A 24259-nucleotide genomic window follows, 5' to 3' on the forward strand; every position below is an offset into this window, starting at 1 on the left:
TCCAGCATTTGTTCCTCCTCTGGTGATTACCCACTTCTATTGTTAGCAACTATATTTTTCTTTGTGGAGACCACTCTTCCCCCATCCCAGTGCTGTGGTTTGGTAGTATTAACCCCCAATTCCAACTCTAAACCTGGTCTCTGCTTAGTTGAAGACTAACGTGGTATCTCAATCACGATCTTGGTTCAAAGACGGGCATAAGACTCAATCTGAGCCTCAGAGGTGCGAGGAGACATCTGCTATAATTTCTTAGCTAGTAATGTTCTCTCCTTCCTAGAAGGACCTACCAAAAGAGGGAGCTCTACAGATATGATGACATAGCTGGCATGGCTATTTTGCTATTGCAGAGGAGTGCCCACCTGGAGAAGTTGGAGGATTACCACGTAGAGCCTAGAGATTATGCCAACACCAAGTAAAGCAGAACAGAGAGCCAGAATGAAAGCAGATCCTTGATTTTGACACCTGAATGGTTAGATCAACCCACACCTATAACGCTTGCTGCTGCCAGACTTTGCAGTTACATAAAACAAAATCTCTTCATTGTCCATACCCACTGAGTTGGGTTTTCTGTCCCTTTGTATAAGTAGTTGTAAGTAAGAATTACTATAGGTATTTTTTTCCTTGATAAGAGGGAAGGCAAACTCTTAGCCATTTTTCTGCCAAATCTTGAGTTACAGGTCTTCAAGCAATGTTTGAGGGGATCAATGAGCCTCTGAGGCTACCTTCATTCCCTCCTAATTATCCCCCATCAGCAGCCATGCCATAGCCCTGCTCCATGATTGCTGCTTCTTCCTCTCCCTCACTCACAGGCCCCACAATGAAGAGATGCAAAGTTGGGCCCACACTTCCTTATTGGGAAATACCCCTTTAGACCTTAGACCATACCATGTTTGGTGGGCTCTAAATGTTTTGTATTTGTCTTCATGAGAATCCGTAGCATTTCTTGGATCTGTGGCTTGAAGTTTTCTATCACTTTTGGAAATTTCTCAGACATAATTGTTTCAGATATTGCTTTAGCTCCGTTCTCTTCCTCCTGTCCTTCTGAAACATTGATTACATGTGTACTGGGTATGGTCAGCATTTCCTATATGTCTCATATACACTTCTTTTTGTATATTTCATTCCCTTTTTTCATTCATGCTTATTATTTTAAGTCTCCAAGTTTGTGGTAATTTGCTACAGCAGTCTTAGGAAATGAATACCCTCATTCTCAGTCGTCCAATCCTGGCATAACCAACCCACAATCCCCTGTTGTAAATTCCCTCTGTTTGAAATACCTGGTAATGTTTCTCTTTCTCCACTGAAACACAAAATGGTATACCACCCCACCACTCTAAACTCTCAGAACCTTGTATTTTGATCCCAAGGGGAATTAGTGAACAGTTCATGTGTAGTTGACACCAATGCATATTTTTTCACCTGTCATACTTAAAACTTGCTAAATGCTAAATATTTTGTGCAATTCATCCTTATCATTTCACTTAATATTACATCTTGGAAATCTTCCTGTATTGGGCCAACCATGTTATTTTACAGCTCAATACTTTTATCAATTGAATATACTGTAATTCAATTAAATGGTCCCTGAAGGATCGTTTTGCTGTTTTCATTTTTAAAAACACTTACCAAAAAAAATTCCTGCACTAAACTTATATGTAAATCTGAGAGGATTTTTTGTGAGATATCAGTAACATAAGTCCCTAGCTTTGGGATTCCTAGATCGAAGGGACTATGTGACTGAAATTCTAATGCATAATACCAACTCTAACTTCTATAAGTGTACCTATCAAAGGGCTATCACCAGAGAATGCTTCATGATATAATATTTGGAGAAGTATGCCTTTTATAATCCAACTGGCCTAAAACAACAGCCATCAAGGCAATCATCACTCCTAGTGTTTCTTCACTGGTGAGGCGTCTACATTTCTGGGAGTAATGAGATGAAACACAACAAGGAAACCACTGAAGCTAAGCAGCATAGTCAACAATAGTTCTGGGAAATGGGAGTGGTCTCAAGGAAGAAAATAACTGAACTCACCTGTAGGCAAGTCAGAGGAAGCTCTGCTCAATTACTCAAGAAAACTCTGTCATCTGTGCAAGGAAAGGAGCCATAAGATGGGTGAACCATATCATTGCACTGAAAGAATGTGCAATAAAGCTGGAAATTAAATTGATACTGAAGGAGCTTTTTGATACTTGTATCATTCAGGGTGCATGCAGGAAACAGAAACTACTTTAAGTATCTCCACTAGAAAGGGCTTTACTATAGGAAATTAGACGTCCACGGAATTATTGCAAGGGCTAGTAGAATGGAGTTTGGTGTCTGCTGCTAGACTCAGGCACAGGGTCAGGCCTCAGCAGATGTAGTCCAGGGATGGGGGAACTGCAGGAAATTCTGGCTGATGTCTCCGTGCCCCTGACCATGAGGTTGGTGAGTAGGCAGTGCAAAGTGCCTTTTGGCCACTGGAAAAACTGATGCCTGCCAGGGCCTGGAGTTGCTACTAATGCAGGAAAATAAATACACGAAATGTCCCTGCTGGCCTTCACTACCCCTTCTGCCTTTCAAATCTCATGCAACTGCATTACCTTGATGGAACTTAAATCAATTCTAGAACCGTGGCATCAAGGGAGTTTTGGAAACGTTCTTTTTAGCCCTCTCAAATATGGGAAGTACTGCAACACAAGAAAGAATGTACAAGGGGATGGAAATGGGTGTTGAGTGTAAATAGATGACATTTGGTGAAGTCCCCAAGCAGGAATTTCATTGAGCAATACTTGTGCATGTGACAATCAGGGAGTCACGTAATGCTTATGAGTACTTTAGGAATGCTTTGTTAGTGAAAATCACTTATACTTGCTTGTCCAGTATCCTTCCTCCATTTGTATATAAATACATTCTTCTCTGGGATCACGGACTACTGTCAATCTCCCATCCCCTCTCTTAGCCTATGCTGTGGCCACCTTGTTTAATTAACTCTATCACTTTCTCCACCCATCCTTCCCTCCATTTTTCCCTTCCCCCCCACTCTCTGTCTCTGTCCCTGTATCTCTCATTATTTTTTGGTTCTGGTGCTTCCTGAAGATCTATTTTCCCTTAATTTTATATGTCATTCCATAGCCTTTAAAGATATTTCTTTTGCTTATGTTAACAAAAGGCAGTTTCTGTTTCTAGCAACCAGATAGCCTCTGGTAAGAATTTCTATCTCCTTCTTACCTATCAAAAGTCAAGCAAGGGGGCCAGCCCCGTGGCTGAGTGGTTAAGTTAGCGTGCTCTGCTGCAAGTGGCCCAGTGGTTCATCAGTTCGGATCATGGGTGCGGACATGGCGCCGCTCATCCAGCCACATTGAGGTGGCATCCCACATGCCACAACTGGAAGGACCCACAACTAAGAATATACAACTATGTACCGGGGGGCTTTGGGGAGAAAAAGGAGAAAATAAAATCTTAAAAAAAAACATCAAGCAAGTTATGAGATATATGTCCTGGGTTTTCCAGAGGAGTTCTAATGGCATATGATCTTATTCTCTTCAAATAAAAATGAGTGTTGGATTTGTAACTAGTTTGCTTTGTTTATACCTCATAAAACTTTTTCAAAAATGATACCATAAATCAGAAAATATGGCCTCCTGAGCTTCATGTCACTTTGGACATATGAATAGGTAAGGCATAGGTATGCAGGGCCACAAGCTAGGCAGCTGATGACCGTATCAGCTGCTGAAGGCCCAGGCAGGGAAGAGAAAGTTGATGAAGCAGCACTCTCAAGAAACATTAATAATCCAATGAAGATCTGATAGCCCGAATCTGGAATTGAGCTATAGTAGAAGTAGCTCCTGCCTTCTACACTTTCTGTAATTTCTTTCCAGGCCTTCATAGGAGAGACAGGCTTATGCCTATGACATCTTCTGATCCTCCCAGAAATGACAATAATGCAACAACAAATTCCCAGATCCATTGATATTTCCACATTCATAACATTTATTTTTCAGAGCTGCTAGGAGTTACCAAATATGAGATAAAGCCTCGGGACAAAATGGCACCAGAAAATCTCTTTGCCCTTCCTGATTATGTGCTGATAGTAGGGGACCTGTGGATGGCCACTTTTTCACTGTGCTAACATGTTATTAACCTCTGTGTGAGCCCCTTCCTGATGTCTCCCTGTGATTCCAAATTTCCTCCTCTTACAAGAACCCCAGTCAGACAGGATTAGGGCTCCACCTTAATGGCCTCATGTAACTTAATCACCACTTTAAAGTCCTTGTCTCCAAATACAATCACCTTCCGAGGTGCTAAGTGTTAGGGCTTCAACACATGAATTTTGGGAGGATACAATTAAGCCCGTAATGGTGACAAGGATTCAAAGCAGCCCAATTTTTGGTACAACTTACTTAAGGTGTCTGAACCTCAGTTTATTCACCTGGGAAGTGGGTATAGAACAACACAACTCCTGGGGCTATTGGGAGTATGAAAAGGGATGAGCCGTGTAGAATGTCTAGCCTGTGCCTGGGACATGTGAAGTGTGTGTGCATTAAAGCCTTATGCCCTTGAGTCAGGCAGTCACTTTGGTTACCGTTTAACTCAGCTGCTGGGATGCTCATTCAACAGTACCATCTTCCTCTGATTTTACCTCCTTGATCATGAAGCCTAAGTTGTTACCCAAAGCCAGTGCATTTCAGAGCCAGGATTTCCATCTAGGCATGTGTGATTCCAGGCTCATGCTGCCTGTCTGCATGGACGGGGGCTGAACGGGTAGGAGAGGTGCTAAACTGGAGAGGAGAAGTTACCTGCAGGCCCTGAGCTTCTTTAGATACAACCTGCCCGTAGAACTTAAAAGCCTCCCCATATTTGCATCTGCATCCCCCACCTCTACTGGGTCCTAGAGGAGAGGGAAGTAGATACTGAGCTTCCCAAATCCAGGACTGTTTTCAGTACCAAGCCAAGGGTGGATTCAGCTGTGGAGCTCAGCAGTTTGCCTAAAGCCCCTGTGCCTCACCACCATCGTACAAGCTTCTGAGTTTCATAGGAATAGCAGGAGCACAGGTATAGAGTATCAAGAGCCAAGACTCCGAAGACAGAGAGCATGCATTTGACTGAGCCTTATCGATGAATTCATTTATCAGTTACATATTGGTTTTAGCCTCTCTCTGGAGCCTCAGCTTCCTCATGTGAAAGAAATAATACCTACCTCATGGGGGTTTGAAAGGATTCAAAGAGCTAAAATTTAGAAAACAGTTAGAAGACTGCGTGGAATATAGGAAGCACTATATAATTGTTAGCTATTAATAATAAAAATAACTTTATTAGCAATATTATTATACTTACTCCATATGAATTCTCGCACCATACGAATTGTGGGCATCTGGAGCAGAAGGTTAGCATGACTCAGGCAAAGTCTTCCGTTGCGTTCGAAGCCAGGGAACAAGCGGGTAAGGCAGATGACCCAGGATCGGACATCCGCAGGCCTGGTGGACAGGCTGTGCCAGAGAGCGAGGCAGGGTGGAATCCCAATGATCCTGGGGATGGAGGAAAGGGAGGATATTTTCGGGGTCTGCTTCTGAAAGCCATGAAAAGAGTAAGCCGGCCACCCATTAAATGGCCTAAATTCGCACAGGTCCAATAGGGCCCTGGGGAAAGCCGAGCCGCCCCTCCCCGCCCCGCGGCCCCCAATCCCACCCCACCCGCCTGGCCACACCCACGCACTTTGTTCCAGAGGCCGCAGGACTGCCTCAGGCGATACACACACTGGGACCTGGAGGCCCGGGGCAGTACAGTGATCCCGAATCCGTGTTTCAGACCTCAGAAGTGCTCCAGACACCCGTGGGAAACTCCCAAAGTTGCCGATCGGTCCTGCTACCAGTCCTGCACAGCTCCGAGTGGCTGCACGGAGGGTGCTCCATAACCGGCTTGAAGCTGAGGATGCAAAGGAAGACAAGAAGATGAAAAGGCAGGCCGCCCTGCTCGCTGTGGCCCGCAAGTCTCCTCAAGGTATCCTGAGGGAGAGGGGGCATATGCCATGGGTGAGTAACCCCGGCCCCCACCGAGGGGCCAGGAGGCCACCCGCAATGTCGGGGGCTAATCGGTGGGCGGACTGCCAAGAGCAAGGGCGTTGGTGGCAGGATTGTCCGAACCGTCCCCAGGGAGGGAAGGGATCGAAGAAGCCCGAGCCGTGGCAGTTTCCCTTGACCACAGATGAGACGTGATGGGGCTGAGGGACAGCCCCCTCCCCCGGTTGGCTCCGGGAGGCCCCGGCGACCTCGGCAGGAAGGAGGAGAGCAGGCTGAATCTTTGCTCCCTAGTGGAGCCGTGTTCTTGGTGTGGAATGCCCACAAGGGAACCCTTTCTGAAGGAAAGTGTGAACTGAAGGAGGTCTCAGGGAAGGGAGAGACCGGAAGCTTTCCGGAGCCCTGGACCTGTGAAACAGGGTCCAAACTGCTGAAGGATTCCTCACTGCGTGTACCAGAATGCCCCGTTCCCCACCCCCTTCTAGGGAGGGACGTGCTCTGTGAGTTAGGGGCCTCCACAGGCCGGGAACAGGAGAAAACCGAGCTCCAAGCGCCAAGAAGTGGGGGAGGTGAGCTGATGGCCCTCTTGCAGGATACAGCAGCCCCTGAGAAGCGAGAGACTCCCCTACATGATTCAAGCAGGGCTAACTCGGAACTATGGGCCCAAGGACAGGTGGAGTGAGCAGCCGGTGCCACGCCAGGAAAGGTAAAACGGAAGCAGGTAGGGGGCTGGCCCCGGGTAAAACATATGCCCCTTGAAGCCAGAAGCCAGAAAGAGGAAGCTTTCCCGGAATCAGTAAGTTTTCAGAGTTTACAGGGGAATCTAGCTTTGCTCGAGACCTTAGTGCTCTCAATGCTGTGCGCTCCTGGGGCTATAACAGTAAATGTCTTCCCTTGGTTTCTGGCACCGAGCGCCTCAAAGTCCTGTGATTGCCCATACGAGAGCCACATGGCGCATCTTTGGTTAGGAGAATTACTTTAGGGCTCAGTTCCTGAAACGAGTCCAGAGCCAGAAAGGCGAAGTGGTTTGTCTGGTGTTATTCCTAACAAGCCCCTGTCAACGCCACCTGAACTGGGGTTAACGAGGCGAGTGTTGGAGAAGCCCTAAGGGTGGGGGTTGGGTGGCGGGGAAACCAACTGTGCGATTCGATTCGGGCCTTGGAAGTTTCAGGCCCGTCCCCGTCCCCGCCCCCACCCCTGGGGCGGGGGCGGTGGCAAGAGGGGCTGAAGGCCACGCTGAGCAGCCAACGGCCAATGACCGTAATCGACTATGCCCAGGCGATGGAGTCTTCCTCAGACTGCGAAAGGACGGCGCTCAGACAGCTGCCGCGTTGGCGAACACGTGGAGGTTCGGGGAGAGTGGCACACCCAGAGAGGCCCCGGGAGCTCCTCCTCCCCGCCACACATGTTTTGCTCTATGCCCCTCTTCCCTGTGGCTGTTCAGAAGGGAGAGGTTCTCCCGAGTGGTGTGAGCCGCTCTATCAGAGCCCTCAAACCCAAGGAGGGGGTGGTGGGAACGTGCGGACTCGCGGCCGCTTTGTCAGGAGCACAGGTCACGACCCGAACTTGCAATTGGCATCGAAAATGAGGGTGGGGAGAAGGGTAGTCCTGCGGAGTGTAATTCTATCCCCAGCAGGATAGAGTCAGATGTGAGCTAAGTATGTTCAGCTTCCTGACCAGTAAGGGATATGGTCTGTCTAAATGGATGGCTCTGTTTTTTCTTCTTTGGATTCTTTTCATTGGATTCATGGCTATCGGCCTCTCTGATAAACTATGGCGTCCATAAACGGACGCTTTTGAATGGGGCAAGCTGCCCTCCGTGGTTAAAGTTTAGCCCCCAAGCTTCAGAGCAGTAGCTGCCATCTGCTTGTTAATCAAGAAAGCAAAAAAATTGGCTATGGACCTATCTATGAGGTTTTGGACTCCTACATCAATTCTTTAGTCTGCCAGTGACTGATGAGGCCTCTGGCTATCACAAAATAGAATACTTCAGTATCAAGAAATGATGCCAGATTCCCTTCAGATTTTTTAATATCCTGTCATACCTTAAACTCTGCTGCCCTTTTCCTTGATTCCAACGGGTCTTTAAGCCATGCTTGCCCAGAAGTGACCTCCAGCCACAGAGGTCTCCAGAGTGAATCATGGACGTTAAACATGGGCCAGAGATTCTTAAACTCTTAGAAGTGGTACAGGTCCCCAATAAAGTAGCTGGGATCTATGGTAAAGCCCTTCGAAGGACATAACGTGGCAGCTGCAGCTGCAAAAATGGCCCCTCCATCAGGAGAGCTTTTCTAGTTACCATTAATTTCCACACTGCCCTCGTGTGAACTGACACCTTCTGTGAACTTACTACAGATGAAGTGAGGGAAGATACTACACAGCATTCTCAGTTGTCCCCAATAGTCAACGGCTGGAAGACAAACCAACGAGCGAAGGTTTATGTCCCCAAATAGCTTTAGTGTGCTCATGCCAACTTAACTCACAAGCATTCAAACCACTTTGATTTTGGTAACACCGTGACCTCACAGAGACCACCTCTGACCTCATAGAGGCCCCTTCTGCCCTCACTGACAGACAGAGATCTCAGCTGACCTAACAGAGTCATCCCCTGACACTTTAGACACTCCGCTTGACCACACAGAGACATCCCATGCCCACACAGCGACTTGTCTGACCACCCACAGACCTCCACTGACCTCATAGTGAACCCCTCTTCCCTCAAAGTGAGGTCTCCTGATTTCACAGAGAACTCCCTGAACACACAAAGAACGCCCATGACCTCCAAGAAACCTCTAGTGACATTATAGAGACCCCCCTCTGACCTCACCGAGACCTGATATCACAGAGGGCAGCCATTACCTCAACAAGATCCCCTACAACACAGTGAGAACTCCACTAATTTCATGGAAACCTCAAGTGACTCTCACCAGATCTAGGATCTCAGGGAAATGAAGAGAAGATGGTGGGTGCACCCGCCCCTCCCCAATTGACTGACAAATCCCATGGGTCTTATTGACTGTTAGCACTCTGGAAACCCCACTCCATGGAGGGAAAACCCTTCTTTCTATCTACGCATGCACAGCAAAGGTAACTGGCCTCAGAAAGGCCCTTGGGCTTGCTGAGGGACAGGTCCTTGTGGCACTGAAATTGTGGGGGAGCCCACTGGTGGTGGCCGGGTGCAGCTGCTGGTGAACTGGGATTCCCAACTTCTACAACTGTGTCTCACATCCCCTTCTCCCCTTCTGCTCTGGTCCCACTCCCATCCTTTGAAAATAGCTTTCTGCCCCTCTTTGCCCATCAGGAGCCAGGGGGCAGGGCAAGGCTATCCCTCCTGCATGCTGATCATCCGGGGCCTCCTTTATTGTTTGACAGAACAAGGCCTCGCATCAGGAAGGAACTTTTCAACACAGGGAGCAGTAAATGTTTGACAAGTCAACAGGGCTCAGAATGCTAGCCAAAGGAGTTTGGCCACACTAGGCATGCCACGCCCCCTGTGGAAATAGTGGGGAAATTGGCAGGCCTGCCCTTCAGGGGCAGGCACCTCCCTTCACTCTGGAGTCACTAAAGCCATGCCCTCCTGCTGCCCAGAGCTCCACTCTTGAGAGAAATCCATGACTAAGGTCCAAGGCAGGCCTTCCCCTGGCCATCTCCCTGGGTGCACTGTGGCAGGGCACAGAGAGAGGTGTTTCCTCTGGAGGAGCCTGCTTTGTCTGAAGGAGGCCAGCCATTCCAGCTTCCTGGGATGAGTCTCTGTCTGGGGTCTAGGATGGGGAAAAGGGCCCTGAGACCTGAAAGTACCCCGGCAGTTGTCATCAGCCTGGTTGGAGCAGGAGGCTGCCATGCAGCTAGTGTGCCCAAACTGTGTCTCAGCCCTTCCACAGTTGGGCCCCCCCCAGCCCTGGCCGGGCTCCCGAGGGAGGATGATGAACTTGGCAGCAGCCGGTGCAAGGGCACCAGCAGCGGGGGTGGTGTTCCACAGCCTCCTGGGATGCATTGGGTGGGGTGGCGCCCCCTGTGGTGTGGCATGTGGATTGGGCTGACTCTGGTCACCTCTGGGGCAGGGATCCACCTCAGCTTAACAGAGGCAAATACAACAAATGACACTTTGAGAGGAGGTCAGGGATCTTCAGGCCCCTGCCTCAGGGTAATTCCTCTTGCCCAACGACTCCTATCAGACCCAATCCCAACATACCCAGGACCAGATTTGAGACCACAGTGGTGAACTTGGAACCTACTTCTTACTTCCCTGTCCAGCCTACTGTGGTGGTGTTCTTGGTGGTTGGGGAAACGGCACTGGCGTTGGCTGCAGTGGTAAAGGCCATGGAGGCAGCTGCTTCCCAGACATCTGGCATCTTGGGGACCCGAGGAGTGCATCGTTGGTGTACCCACACCCTCCCCAGCCCCCCATCTCTCCCATCTGTCCTAGTGACTCTCACCACTCCAGGAGCCCTGCTTTCCTCACTTACAACCATCTCTTTGACTGCACTTGTTTAAATTACATGACCTTGAAACCTCCCTCCATAAGCTATTCAGATCAAAATTCTCCCTGGAACCTCCTGAGTTGGCTGAGAACAGAGCAGGAAAGTCCACAACATTCTCCAAAGGTAGAGGCAAGATTTTCATCTTGAACTTCCTGGGCACAAAACTGGGCTCCTAAGCAGGCTTCATCTGACATTAATTATGGATGTCAGGCCATCCCCTTCTGTCTTTTTGAATCTGGTCTGCCTACCAGTATTTCATGTTCTGGAGAATATCTTGGGTATTTTCCAGGTGAAAGTTCAGTGTTTCCTCATGGCTTTGCTGCCTCAATTGGTCCAACAGCTTATAGAGGTGGGCCTCCTGGGCCCACGTGACTTCACATATGTTAAGTCACTGTGAACCTGTGAGTGAAAACATCTCACACTAGTTCTGTTCAATGTTTTCTTCCCCAATGTGAGAATCCTGCTTATTGGAGGAGCTAAGAGGCACTTAAAAGACTGCCCACAGACGTTCATTCATTCTTCTCTCTATGTACGAATTCTAGGCTAATCAGTCAGTCATAGTTCCTGGTTAAAAACCTTCCCCATGTAAGTTACATATGCACGGTGTGGTATTCTCTTGCATGCATTGAGATTTCTTCTTCTTTTTTTTTTTTTTTTGAGGAAGATTAGCCCTGAGCTAACATCTGCTGCCAATCCTCTTTTTGCTAAGGAAGACTGGCCTTGAGCTAACATGTGTGTCCATCTTCCTCTACTTTATATGTGGGAAGTCTGCCATAGAATGGCCTGCCAAGTGGTCCCATGTCTGCACTGGGGATCCAAACTCGTGAAGCCTGGGCCACTGAAGTGGAACGTGTGAACTTAACTGTTGTGCCACTGGACCAGCCCAGAGATTTCCTCTTTATAACACCTCAACTGTACAGTTGGTTAATTTTGTAACTTCATTGTGTTTCATAGACTAGGTATTTGAGCCATGTTTATACAATTGTCCTTTTATAAGAACTCAGGTTATAGCTCTGAGCTCAGGTCAATATCCTTCCTAAATTAAAATTATGCAAAACTTTCTGCTGTGATGGCACTTACTCCCAACACAAATTATAGTCCCGTTATTGTGCTTTACTAGTAATCATCCCATTCCCAGGCCTCTAATGTAGGGAACCAGGGTTCAACCCAAGAAACTTACCATCACTGTGCAGTTAGATGGATCCTTCCTGCAGATATCTGGTATAGGTACCATTTCTTGGTTTTAAAGGTTACTTCTCATGCCTAAAGTCAATTAAAAAATAAATTTCTCAAGAGGCATTAGGGAACCAAAGTGTTGTACAGCATGCAAGGCAAATATTGACCCTTACACAGGGTAAGAATGTGAAATGGAGCAATGCACTAGTGTCTAGAAACATGTTTTAGGGCACTGTCAATTACAAAATGTTTTCAAGATTGAAGAGAAAACTAAGATTTTGGTCAGGTTATGAGAGAAGAAATCAAGGGGAAGGGATGAGGGCAAAGTTCATAATGTGAAATTTTCAATCCAAAGAAGACATAAACTATAAATAAAATACATTGATAAATGCTAGGAATAATGACAACATTGAGAATTTTTCCCCCACTGGATTCCCATACTTTCCTGAAAAGACCATGGACTTAAGGAAATCTGTAGTTGGCATTACCAAGGTCCTGATCCCTCACTGACTAGGCTTCTCCTCATAGTGAACACACATGCCTAGAGCTTAGCCAGCCTCAGGCCTTGTGGGAACCCCCTTTCTTCCCTCCACAACTCCTCTCCTTGCTCCAATGGGAAATTGTGTCTTATTTGCAGAGCTGCCACCCTGTTCATGGGAAAAAGCCACTTGAATTTTGAACTGTGTTTTAAGAACCATACATATTCCTCAAGTCAAGGACAGGATCTCAATGAACAACTAAGTGAGCATTGAAGAAAACCTTGGAAGTCCTTGAGCAGAGCAGGAGGAACACCGTGACACCAAGCCAAAAGCATTGAGGAACTCGTGGATGTGCACGAGCAAGCTCACAGAGTAAAGATTCCCAGTGTTTTCAACAAATGAGGAATTAAATGTTTCTAGTTAATCCAGAATAACCTAAATTTATGTTGCCTGGTGGTTTTTTCTACTGTGGCCTCAAACTTTGGGCTTACTGCTTAGAACAGAATAATTACTTAGGAACTGTTTAATCTTATTTTTCAGTTATTAAATAAAATCCATTGAGTTTTCAGCACTGTTCTGGGTGCTGGCAATAGAGCAGCAACAAAGACATAAAATTGTGGTCAAGAAGACTATATTCTAGTGAAGGGGCAAACTACATGTCATTAAATCAATAAACAGAATTACCTTCTCGTAGTTGTGTTATGAAAGAGTAAAAATGAGAGCTGAGGGGAGCATGATATGTGGAAACTTCTCTGGATGCTTGTTGAGTAAATAAATCCTTATTGACAGACTCAACAACAGAGAGAAGATGAATGATGTTCTCCAGCATCACATCTCTGTGTAGCTTTTGCCAGGATGCGCCCACCAAGGCCTATTCTTCCTGGGTGAAGCCCAGAACCACATCCATGAAGGTCGCTGATTCCTAAAACATTGTGGACATTCTTGTTCAGACAGGGACAACTCTACCAGAGTCCAGGGGCAGACAGTTGACATGATAGAGTTGGGGAAATGAGGCTGTAGGTATAGAAAGCTCAAGTCCTCTTTGGGGTTCTAGCCAAACGCTTCCCTGTGCTGATCTGGCATGTGTTATTCTTGCATAACCACAAACGTATATACAGTCTGTGCACAGCCTTAATACATACTAGCTTCATTATCACGTGATGTGCAATGTGAAATAAACTGGACATTTCCCAAAAATATGGTAAATCTCATTTACAGACTGGCGCGTTTAATACAGTTTATTGGTTGTCAACTTAAGAATACATAACTAGACTCTCCTCACCAATTTAAAGTGAATCACAGACTCATCACATAGCAGGCAATATCAATTGCCTGTGACATATAACTGTGATTATGTGTAAACATTTCCCCTATAGGAACCTTACCTTTCTCCTTTGTGAAATGGTTTAACAACCTCTTGCAAATGTTGACCGATCCAATGAGCTAATTTACAAAGCAGTTCTTTTGCATCAAACACTCAATACACATAAATAATAAGTATGTTATTTGAATGAAGCCATTCTGACCATTCTGCAGAATGGAACAGATTTAGAGAACACGGATCGGCAGGTACAGCCTCTGTCTCTTATCTGTACACATTCCCTGTGTTCACTACAAGGTAGAAGGACAGATGGTCCAGAAACACAACCCAACGTTCCCTGATACTTTTATACAGAAGGATGCCCTAGCCTGCCCCACCTACAGTGAGGTTTCCATTGTCAATTTTCTCTGGGACCTCCAAGCATCTGTTATCATTTAGTTTAGTCCTATGCATCTGATAACAGGTAACAGAAGCCTCTCAATTGTATATGGTCACTCCAGGAGACCCCAAATGGCCACAGAACCCTCCACCCCATCCCCCACCCTGCCCCTCATCCCCTGCCTGCTGAGCTGTGCTCACCCCACCCCAGCTCTGACCCCCCCAAAGTGAGTCCGACCCACCTGAAGAGTCCACAGCAGCCCCATAGAGACAGCAGGCGAGCCTGAGACGAAGCCTGAGAAGTCTGAGCGTGACAGTGGTGCCTGCCATGAGACTTGGACGCCTGTGGCGTCAGGAACGCCCCCTTCATGCCTCACCCAGGCTGAAAGCCCCACCCCAAAGATCAGGGCAAGCGCAAATTGCAGCAGCAGGCCCGCTGGCCTGCTCCAGGCCTGAGGGCTGAAGGGAGTCGCAGTCACTCCTGCTTACAGCTCTTAGGAAAGCACCGATGTATCCACCCTTTCCTCCATCATGCCTGTCGCCACGCATATCACGCTCTGGGCTCCTTCAAGCCCCTCCCCTCACGCCCCTCCCCACGCCCCTCCCCACGCCCACCACGCTCTGCACTCCTTCACGGCCCTCCCCTTCCTCCTTCACGACCCTCCCCTTCCTCCCGGCGTCCTCCACACTCTGACCCTGCAGCCATGCTGCCGGGCTAAAGCGGGTTTAATTAATGGCGCCTGAGGCCAGCTCCTGAGGGCTCCTGAGGCAGCTTGAAACCCAGCAAAAGCTCCCTGGCTGATAAAAGTTCAGTGGCTAAAATGGAAATACTGGGACCGAGTAGGTGGAACTTGCATTTTCAAAGCCACCTTTCCTCCATCCCCTCCATCTGGTCGGGCTGCTGGAACCCTCACAGTGGAGAACTCCAGGCTGAGGGGTCTACACTTTGGTCATGCCTCATAGAAGAACAGCCCCAGCCATAGTATTAAAAGGAGGAAACATCACAGCGGACAGCTCTAATTCCTGCACTATAGACAGGAAACGCAGAAGCCCAGTAAGTGACCCCCTAAGCCCCTTCTCTGAGGCCCCACTCAGTGGGTCCACAGGACCTCCTTACCCACCATGGGCCTCTTGGCCTAGTTAACACAGGCAACAGGACCAGAAGTTCCCAGTGTTTTTTCCCAAAATGTTAGTGTGGTTTTATCTAGGTCACTGTATTTTGGGGTCTCTTTGTTAGAACAGCTTAACCTACACCTTAGCTAATATACCCTTCCCCAGGTCATCTGACTGATAAATCAGATGGAAATCTTCATGGTTACACAACATTGACCGTGTTGCAGATGCTTGTCACTTTCAATTTCACTGTTAGGTAGTACATATTAGAAGTTTATGGGTGAAAAGTAAAATTCACAGAGCCCAGCATATGAAGAGTGTGCTGTTAAATGATTCCTCCAGAATCTCCAGATGTTCTTTTTGGATTAAGACAGGCCATCAGAGAATTGCACACCTGGGATGTCTTGATCTGGTTCCTTGGAGAATTGCTCTGTGGATCTGAGCCTTGGCCCCGCCCCATCGGCCCACACTGAGGAGTGCCGCAAACAACCCCGTGAGCCCCACTGCTTCCTTGCCTGGAGGATGTGATTGAGGATGTGGTTTTCTGCCCTTTGTGTGGACCCAAGAAAGAAGTTTCTTTCAGACCTTGTACCAGGAATAATCGTGCTTCTCCTGAGCAACTGGCTTGTTTTGTTTTTGTGAACACTCTAAATTGTGTAACTGTCTGTGTCTTTCAAAGCCATCTAAAATCCTTTGGGAACAAGACAGGGTATAAAATAAAGCTATTCAGAGTTTAGACCAAGCTCCCTATTTAATGCATTATATTCCTTTTGGAAAAGTCGCTTCATTTGGCTGACTTTCTTTGCTCGTAAGTTAGAGATAATGAGTTCTTCCTGTGAACAGAGTGTAAATTAGTATTTTTAAAGCACTCAGAGTTCCCTCAATGCAAGTTATTATGGAAACTAACACTAATATTTAATTTCTTTAAATCTCTGCTATTTTGTAATTCCCTCTCTTTTTATGTCATTCCTGAACTTTGCTTGCTCATTCATTTACTTGGCCCATTTGAGGATGTAACAGTGCACCAAACACCCTGGAAGGATACAGAGTAAAAAGTCTGGATTGCACTTTCCAGTAGCATGAAGAGTTGAGGGTGTGTTTTCCACTAAATTAGAGATTTAAATAACAAGAAAACAATAAATGAATAAATCAATAAATATCTTAATTATAAAATTCTGTGGTTGCAGTGAAGAAAAGAAATAGGGAACAGTCGGAAAGGATGACAGTTCTAGAGGTGGAGATGGAAGGTGCCTGTAAGAAGGCAACTTTCAAGCAAAGCCCTGGAGAATAAAAAGGAACAACTGTGCTAAGAGCTGAGGAAATATGTTTTAAGGCATGAGAGGGTTTGGCAGGGTCATGGATCTGAAAACAGACAGTGGCATGACAGTAAGAAAGGACAAAGGAGGAGTTTGGAGAGAAGGTCAGGGACCAGGCCATTTAGGGCCTTAAAGGTCGGAGCATGGGGCCTGTATCTTCTCTTACCTTCCATAGGATGCCTCTTGAAGCACTTTATGGGCCAGAGTGATGTGGTATGAGTGAGGTTTTAAGGAGATAATATTGCTTGTATCTCTAGTGTGAGATAATCTCACGTAATAAGGGAAATGTTGAGGCGAGGTAAGCACTGAGGGTAGGATAGGGGAACACAGAGGAGGCATCCTCTGGGAGTTCTCAATTCGGTTGTTGAGCAAGACTTCCTGAAGTATATGGTGGCTGAGCTGAGATGTGGAGAAATGAGTAAGAGTTCGCCAAGGGAAGGGAAGTAAGGGTGAACTAGACAGTGAACTTCATGACTGAATGTACAGTGATATGTGACAGCACGGTAAGGATGCTGCTGTATTGAAGCATCAAGTAAAACAGAGTATGAGGGAGTTGAAGCTGGAGAGGAGGCTAAGGATTGGACCATGGAGAAGCTTGAGTGTCTAATACTTTCTTCCCCATTCCATGGCTGGCAGGTGGGCGGGAGCTGGGTCCCATCTCCTAACATTTTTATGAGAATTATTTGCGAAAATAATTGCTGCAACCTCTTAAATAAAAGCTTACGTCCCCGCATACTTACTTTGAAATAAGACCCCTTGGAGTACAGGTGGCCATGAGCAACTCTTCTGCAACCTGAGATGGAGCAGTTGGGAGAAGGTTACTCATCTTCACCTTTGCCTGTACCTTGTCACCTCCTATCACCACCTCCTCCTTTCCCTGGCTCTTGTCATCTCCAGACCTCTGCAGGTGGAGTTGCTGGTGGGTGCCCATCCCACTTCCTAATGAATGTACGTGTGCTTAGTAAAATGCTGACAGATATGACGTGTTATGATAAATGCTAATGGCACCAGATTTAGAGTCAGGGGCTGGTCCTAGGCCTTCTGCTTAGTAGGTGTGTGACCTGAACAGGTCACTTGATTCCTGGGAGCTATTTCCTCACATATATATAAAGGGGGATGTATCTACCTCCCTGAGTTGTTGTGAGGATTAAATGAAAAATTGAATATATGCAAAGTGCTTACACAGTGCCTGCTTAGTAAACTATAGGTGTTATTGTTGTCCATAGTAGGGAAATAATAATCAAAACGGAAAGCAGACTCAAAGTTCTTTTCTGGACACTGATCATGGAAGACTAGGAAATGGAGAAGCTACTGAAAAAAAATAAGGTAATTGACCTTGGCTAAATCACTTAACTCGTTTCCTCATCCAAAGTGTGGGGGTTACAATTTCCCTTTTGTGTAATGTATTGGATATTTATAAGGAATAGATGTTATTATAGATGCAAAAATTTTTTGAAAACTGAGTATTTTCTTGTTTTGCTTAACGAAAATCTGGATCCTCCAAGAGATGACAAGGATTTTGGCAGGGAAACATTTCAGAGAGAAATTGTGGTAGAAGTTAGAGAAGCTGGCAGGGCTGTCAGACTGTGATGGAGGTCTGACTTGAGGAAAGGAAAGTTTGGCAAGAGGGGACAACCTTGAACCAAAGTCAACCAATAGAGGAATCCTGCAGCTCACATCTTTCAGGAAGAGGGCAGCCAAGCTATCCCTGCTGAGCTCAGTAATGGGCTGGGAAGAGCTTGTGGGAGGCGTGGCCTCAGCACAAAGAAGTGATGGATTTCAGAGCAGCAGCTGGGACCATTGGTCAGTTCTGCTCCCTGTAGCTGGTATGTTCTTGTGGCCACCACATTTACTATGATGAAGAATTTATTTTCTTACCAGGAGAATATATTGTTTTGCAACTAAGACTTTTATTCTGATCCCCCTACATATGTAAGAGAGCTCATCCCGGCAAGTCCACTGCAGCCATTCTTCCAGTGAAGGTCAACAAATAGTGTGCAGTGCTCTGATAATGAGCTAAAGGAACTTGTGGGCATGGGCACTGCTTTTATCTTAAGCGCGTTCTTGAAAGAGCCAACGGGGAAGGTGTTCGTGTTCTCTCTTAGAGCTGGTACTTTTTCTTTCTTGATACAAAATAGCATTTATTAATAATTTCCTCTGTATCCACTGACTTTTCTATCCAATGAGCCACCCTATGCCTTTCGATTGGAGCATTTAGTCCATTGACATTTAAAGTAGCTATTGATAAGAAGGTACTTATTGCCATTTCGTTGCTTTTTTTCTGGGTATTTTAGTAATTCTTCTCAGTTCCTTTCTTCTCTTGCTCTCTTCCCTTATAGTTCGATGGTTTTCTTTAGTATTATATTTGGGTTCCTTTCTATTAATTATTCGTGTATTATAGGTCTCTGGTTTGTCATCATCACGAGGTTCATATATTATAGCCTACATGTATCATGATCAATATTGAGTTGCTGGTCTCTTTAATTTGACCTCTTGCTGAAAGCTCTACTCTTTTGTGTGTGTGTGTGAGGAAGATTAGCCCTGAGCTAACATCTGCTGCCAATCCTCCTCTCTTTTTCTGAGGAAGACTGGCCCTGAGCTAACATCCATGCCCACTTCCTCTACTTTGTATGTGAGATACCTGCCACAACATGGCTTGACAAGTGGTGCATGGGTCCACACCTGGGATCTGAACTGGTAAACCCAGGGCCACTGAAGCAGAACATGTGAACTTAACCACTGCACCACTGGGCTGGCCCTAAAAGCTCTAGTCTTTTACTCTCCTCATCCCATATTTTCTGTTTTTGATATCATATCTAACCACTTCTTTTCTGCATGTGTATCCATTACCCTCTTATCATGGAAAGAGATACTTTGTCTTTTGACCTTTATATCAGCTGCTACATTTATTGTACATTTGCCTTTACCACTGATTTTATTGCTTTTTTAAAAATTAATTTTCTTGTTCCTATTTGTGGTCTTATCTTTTCCACTTAAGCAAGTCCCTTTAGCATTTCTTGTAAAGCTAGTTTCTTGTTGATAAACTCCCTTAGTTTTTGCTTGTCTGGGAAAATATCTCTCCTTCCATTCTGAGTGATAAGCTTGCTGGGTAGAGTATTCTTGGCTGTAGGTTTTTTTCCTTTCAGCAGTTTAAATATATTTTGCCGCTCCCTTCTAGCCTGAAAAGTTTCTGCTGAGAAGTCAGCAGATAGCATTATGGGGTTTCCTCTGTATGTAACTTGTTGCCCTTCTCTTGTGGCTTTTAGGATTCTCTCTCATCTTTAATTCTTGACCTTTCAATTATAATGTGTCTTGATGTGGGCCTCCTTGGGTTTCTCTTATTTGGTGCTCTCTGTGCTTCCTGTACTTGGATGTCTGTTTCCTTCCTTAGGTTAGGAAAGTTTTCAGCTATGATTTCTTCAAATAGATTTTCTGCCCCTTTGTCTCTCTTCTCCTCCTGGGACACCTATAACACAGATATTAGTATGCTAGATGTTGTCCCAGAGGTCCCTTAGACTGCCCTCACTCTTTTAAAATTTTTTTCTATCTGTTCAGCTTGTTTGATTTCCTCTAGTCTTTCATCCATCTTGCTGATCCATTCTTCTGTATCTACTCTGCTATTGAGTCCCTCTAGTGAAGGTTTCATTTGTGGTATTGCATTCTTCATTTTTGATTGATCCTTTTTTATATTTTCCAATTCTTCGTTGATGTTCTCACTGAGTTCTTCTCCCAAGATCAACGAGCACCCTTATGACTCTTTGTTTGAACTCTTTGTCAGGTAGATAGTTTATTTCTGTTTCATTTAGTTCTTTTTCTGGGGTTTTATCGTGTTTCGTTACTTGGAATGTATTCCTTTATCTCCTCATTTTGCCTCTTTCTCTGTGCTTATATCTATGTATCATGTATGCCAGCTACATCTCCTGATCTTGGAGAGGTGGGCTTATGTAAGAGATGCCTTATGAGGTCCAGCAGTTTGCTTCCCTCTCATCACCAGTTCCAAATGTTCCAGGAGTGTCCCCTCTGTGTGCTATATGTGCCCTTCTGTTCGTGTTGCTCTTGCTGCAGGTGCCTGGGGAGGCTAGGCTTAAGGCTGCTCCCAGCTGGCCATGAAGCATCTCTGCTAGAAGGTGGTCTTTTTCTCTCCAGAAAGGAACTTCTGCCTCTTCCACCTCAGTCAGCCCTGTCCCTTTTTGTGGGGGTTCTTTTTATCCAGTTTCAAGTGTTCTCTTAGGGGTAATTTTTCCAAGGGTAGTTGTAGATTTGTTGTGTCCACGGGAGGAGGTGAGTTCAGAGTCTGCCTATGCCACCATCTTGACCTAAAGTGGTAACTTTGAGTAAAGTTGGGCTGGGAAGTCCTTTCAGGCTGCATCTCAGAGTGCTGTAGTCCTGTATCTGGGATGATTCCTTGCCAACATCCATGTACAAACATGCCCTAATGTGTGTTAAACAGGCAGACCTCCTTTGACCCCAGATTCCTCTCCATTTCCCATTCTGTTTCTCTGCTCCATTCAAGCTGCCTCTCCTCAGGTTCTCTCCTGAACCAATTCAGGAGTTTTCTCCACACCACTTCACTGAAATGGCTTTTTCCAGGTCACCAATGATTTCCATTTTGCTAAATTCAAGCTAAAGTTTTTGCTTTCATCTCACTCAACCTTTCAGCAGCATTTGACACAGATTATACAACTGAACACTCCCTCCTTCTTGAAACACTTTCCTCTGGATTTCCAGACACCCCTTCTCTCCTGGATTCTCTCCCCCTATCTCTCCCTCCTCCTGCTCCTGCTCCTCCACCACATCTCTAGTAATACTCCCTTCTTGTTCCTGTGTGCTCTTTCTTCTCAGAGGAGTAAATATTTTTCCTACTACCTTAGTGGCTACCCTAGTTTATCAAGGTCTAACATTAATTAGTATGTATACCTTCTTCCCAGAGAGTGCAAGAATCCCATTTACCTCTTTCTGACTTCTAGATTATTATTGTTGTGTGCTGAATTTATCATATAACTATAAAACTATAAATGTAATATATGAAAATATATATTTGAAGCCTATCACATATTATCATTGTTTTATAGATTATTTATTTGGAGCTACCCACATATTTATTAATTTTGCTCTTCCTAAGTTGTTCCTACTTCTCAATCCTGAGATTTTCTCCCTTTCTCTCAAAAAATATCCTTCACTATTATCCTTTAATTTGATATTTTAGGGAAGCAAGAAATTTTCCTCTTCCTTCTTGGTTCTTCTTTGCTGGTCTAAGAATTAAATTGACATGAGAAAGAATAACAGGAGAAAATCAAAGAAAGTTAAGAACATGTATGCATGGGAGAAGCCCAGGAAAACTGAGTAATTCCCCAAAATGGCTGGAGCCACCACCTTCAATACCTTCAATACCTTAAATACTACAGCTAAAGACAAATGAGGGTTTTGTGGGTAGTGCTTTGAGACTTCAAAGGGGAGGGAGGCAATTCAATAAGAGAAGGAAAAGCAAATGTTTGGTCAAGAAATGTTTGCCATGTTTGGCAGAGGCAGTGGGACATGAGGAGGGTTTTGATCAAATGGGCCTTGCTAGGCTCCTCCCTGTCTACCACACCTAATGCATATTACTCTATAGTTATCTATAGTGAGAGCTCCTTCCTGGAACAGGCCTTCTCTCTTAAATTCCTTTAGGAAGTTAGGGGGAAAGTCAAAGGATCTTCTTGGTCTTTTGTTCTTAAAAATAATCAAGCCAAAAATACACATTTTGGGTTAGCAAATTCTGCTCTCCCACAATACGTTAATGATAAATTTCAGTGTTTGTTTTTCTAGAAATGTTTTTGTTTTCTAGTTTTTTCAAAAGATATTATCGTTTTGTTTACAGTTCTTGGGTTTGTCATTGTATTGTTTCAGCACATTAAAGCTATTTTTTCCCACTGTGATCCAGCTCCCATTTTTGCTGTTGAAAAATAAGATATCAGTTGAATTTATTCTTTCTCTCTTTCCTCATTTCCTCCTCTTCTTGTTTTTGCCCCCTCCTGACTGATTTCAGGTTTTCTCTTTGTCTTTTCATTCCTCTCTTTTTTGTGATTTTATTATAATCACTGTAGATGTGGAATTTGTTTTTTATTGTGCTTCTGATCCACTGAGCTTACTGTCTCTATGGAGTAGTCATTCATCAGTTTAAAAATGCTTAGTCATTTTCAGTTCAATATTGCTGCTGCCCATTTGTCCCTTTAACCTGTGGTAATAGCTGAATGCATTTTAGAATTATTTCTATTTCATTCTCATGGACTCTCTCTCTCTCTTCTTCAAAATTTTGCCTCTTTAGACTTTATTCTGGATTTCTTTCCAACAATCTATCCTGCTTCTTAATTTTTCCTTAGCTGTCTCTAAGATGTGTACTTTCAAACACATCAATTGACTTCTTAATATTATTTTACTTGTCAGTTTTAGAATTTTTATTTTCATTTCTCCAAATTTACTTTGTCTTTTTTAAAGATATGTTCCACTTCTCCACCAGAATTTATTTTAAAGATTTTATTTTTTTCCTTTTTCTCCCCAAAGCCTCTCGGTACATAGTTGTATGTACTTCAGTGTAGGTCCTTCCAGTTGTGGCATGTGGAATGCTGCCTCAGTGTGGTTTGATGAGCAGTGCCATGTCTGCACCCAGGATTACAAACCAGCGAAACACTGGGCTGCCTGCAGTGGAGCGCATGAACTTAACCACTCTGCCACGGGGCCAGCCCTTCCACCAGAGCATTTAAACTTGTCTTTTATCCTCCTGAATCTTGTAACACAATTATATAAAGCTAGTGTCAGGATATCAGCTGGGCTGAGAGAGAGACAGCTGAACTGCCAGGTGTCAGAGTGACTGGTTAAAATAACAAACTCAAAATGAAGGAGTTAAGCCTTTAACCACTTACTGTGATGGTATAAGCAAGAAACTAGAACTGGAATTTTAGTCTCCTCCTATTTAATTTTCTCCCATGGAATGGCTCACTGGTTGAGGGTCATGTGGATCAGCACAGATATGTGGGTCATCCACTGTTTGGAGAGCCCCAGACAAAAGGGTTCAATTTTTTTTTCTCTGGATGCTGGGGGCTAGGAGGGATGAGATAAGAGTGGAGAAGTGTGGGGTACTGAGTCAGAGAGGGAAAAAGTGTCTTTAAATCTTTCCCTCTTCCCCTCATAGGAAATGTGTAGCAGAGGTGCGTGAGGAAGAACTCTGTTGGTGGCCTCAGAGAAAGAGACCTTGGAATGGGGGTGCCAGGGCTAGGAATGCAAATAGGAGAAGTGCTGAGCATTCATGAAGCACCGTGTTGAGTGCTCTCCAAGCACTTTGCTGAGTGCTGCACAGGCAGGTAGTCTGCTGAGTGCTGACCAGGTACTGTCCTGAGTGCTCACCTGACAGGCAATGATGAGTCCTCACCAGATAGGAACTGTGCTGACTGCTCACCAGCCTCTCTGCTGAGTGCTCACAATGTAGGCACTATGCTGAGTACTCACCTGGCTGTCACTGTGTTGAATGCTCACCAGGCAGACACTGTGTTTATCACTCACCTGGCATGAGCTTTGTGAATGTTCACCAGGCACTGTGCTGAGAGCTCACCATGCAGGCATTGTGCTGAGTGCTCACCAGGATGGCACTAGGCTGAGTGAGCACCATGCACGGTGTTGAGTTCTCACAGGTGTCAACGAAAATAATCCATAACCAATCTATAAATGAAAATTTGGGTGAGTTCATTCTGAGCTAAAATGTGAGGACCATGGCCCAGGGCCTTTCTTCCCAAAGGAAGAAAGGGCACCAAAGAAGTGGGGTGCACAGAGTGGTTATCTACCCCTAAACAGGATGTTTCACATAGAATTGAAATGTCCTTTTAACAATAGTCGTGAGACTGCTCTGTCGGCACGGTGATGGATGGAAACAGCAGGTAGGTCTGCTGTCTCGGTGAACACAGCAGGGTAGCAGGCCTGCTGTCTTGAGCTGGGTGGTCACAGGTGAGCTGGGTGGTCAAAGGT

The 24259-nt window shown here is 45.3% G+C and overlaps 1 long non-coding RNA gene across 1 annotated transcript; it reads left to right on the forward strand.

Moving 5' to 3' along the window:
* Positions 1-8834: 8834 nt before the first annotated feature.
* LOC138915316 (uncharacterized) lies at positions 8835-12576 on the forward strand. The gene is made up of 2 exons (XR_011421120.1): positions 8835-8962; positions 12295-12576. It is a non-coding gene; the product is annotated as an uncharacterized lncRNA (long non-coding RNA).
* Positions 12577-24259: the final 11683 nt, after the last annotated feature.

Source organism: Equus caballus, chromosome 8, assembly GCF_041296265.1.
Source record: "Equus caballus isolate H_3958 breed thoroughbred chromosome 8, TB-T2T, whole genome shotgun sequence".
NCBI classification, from domain to species: Eukaryota; Metazoa; Chordata; class Mammalia; order Perissodactyla; family Equidae; genus Equus; species Equus caballus.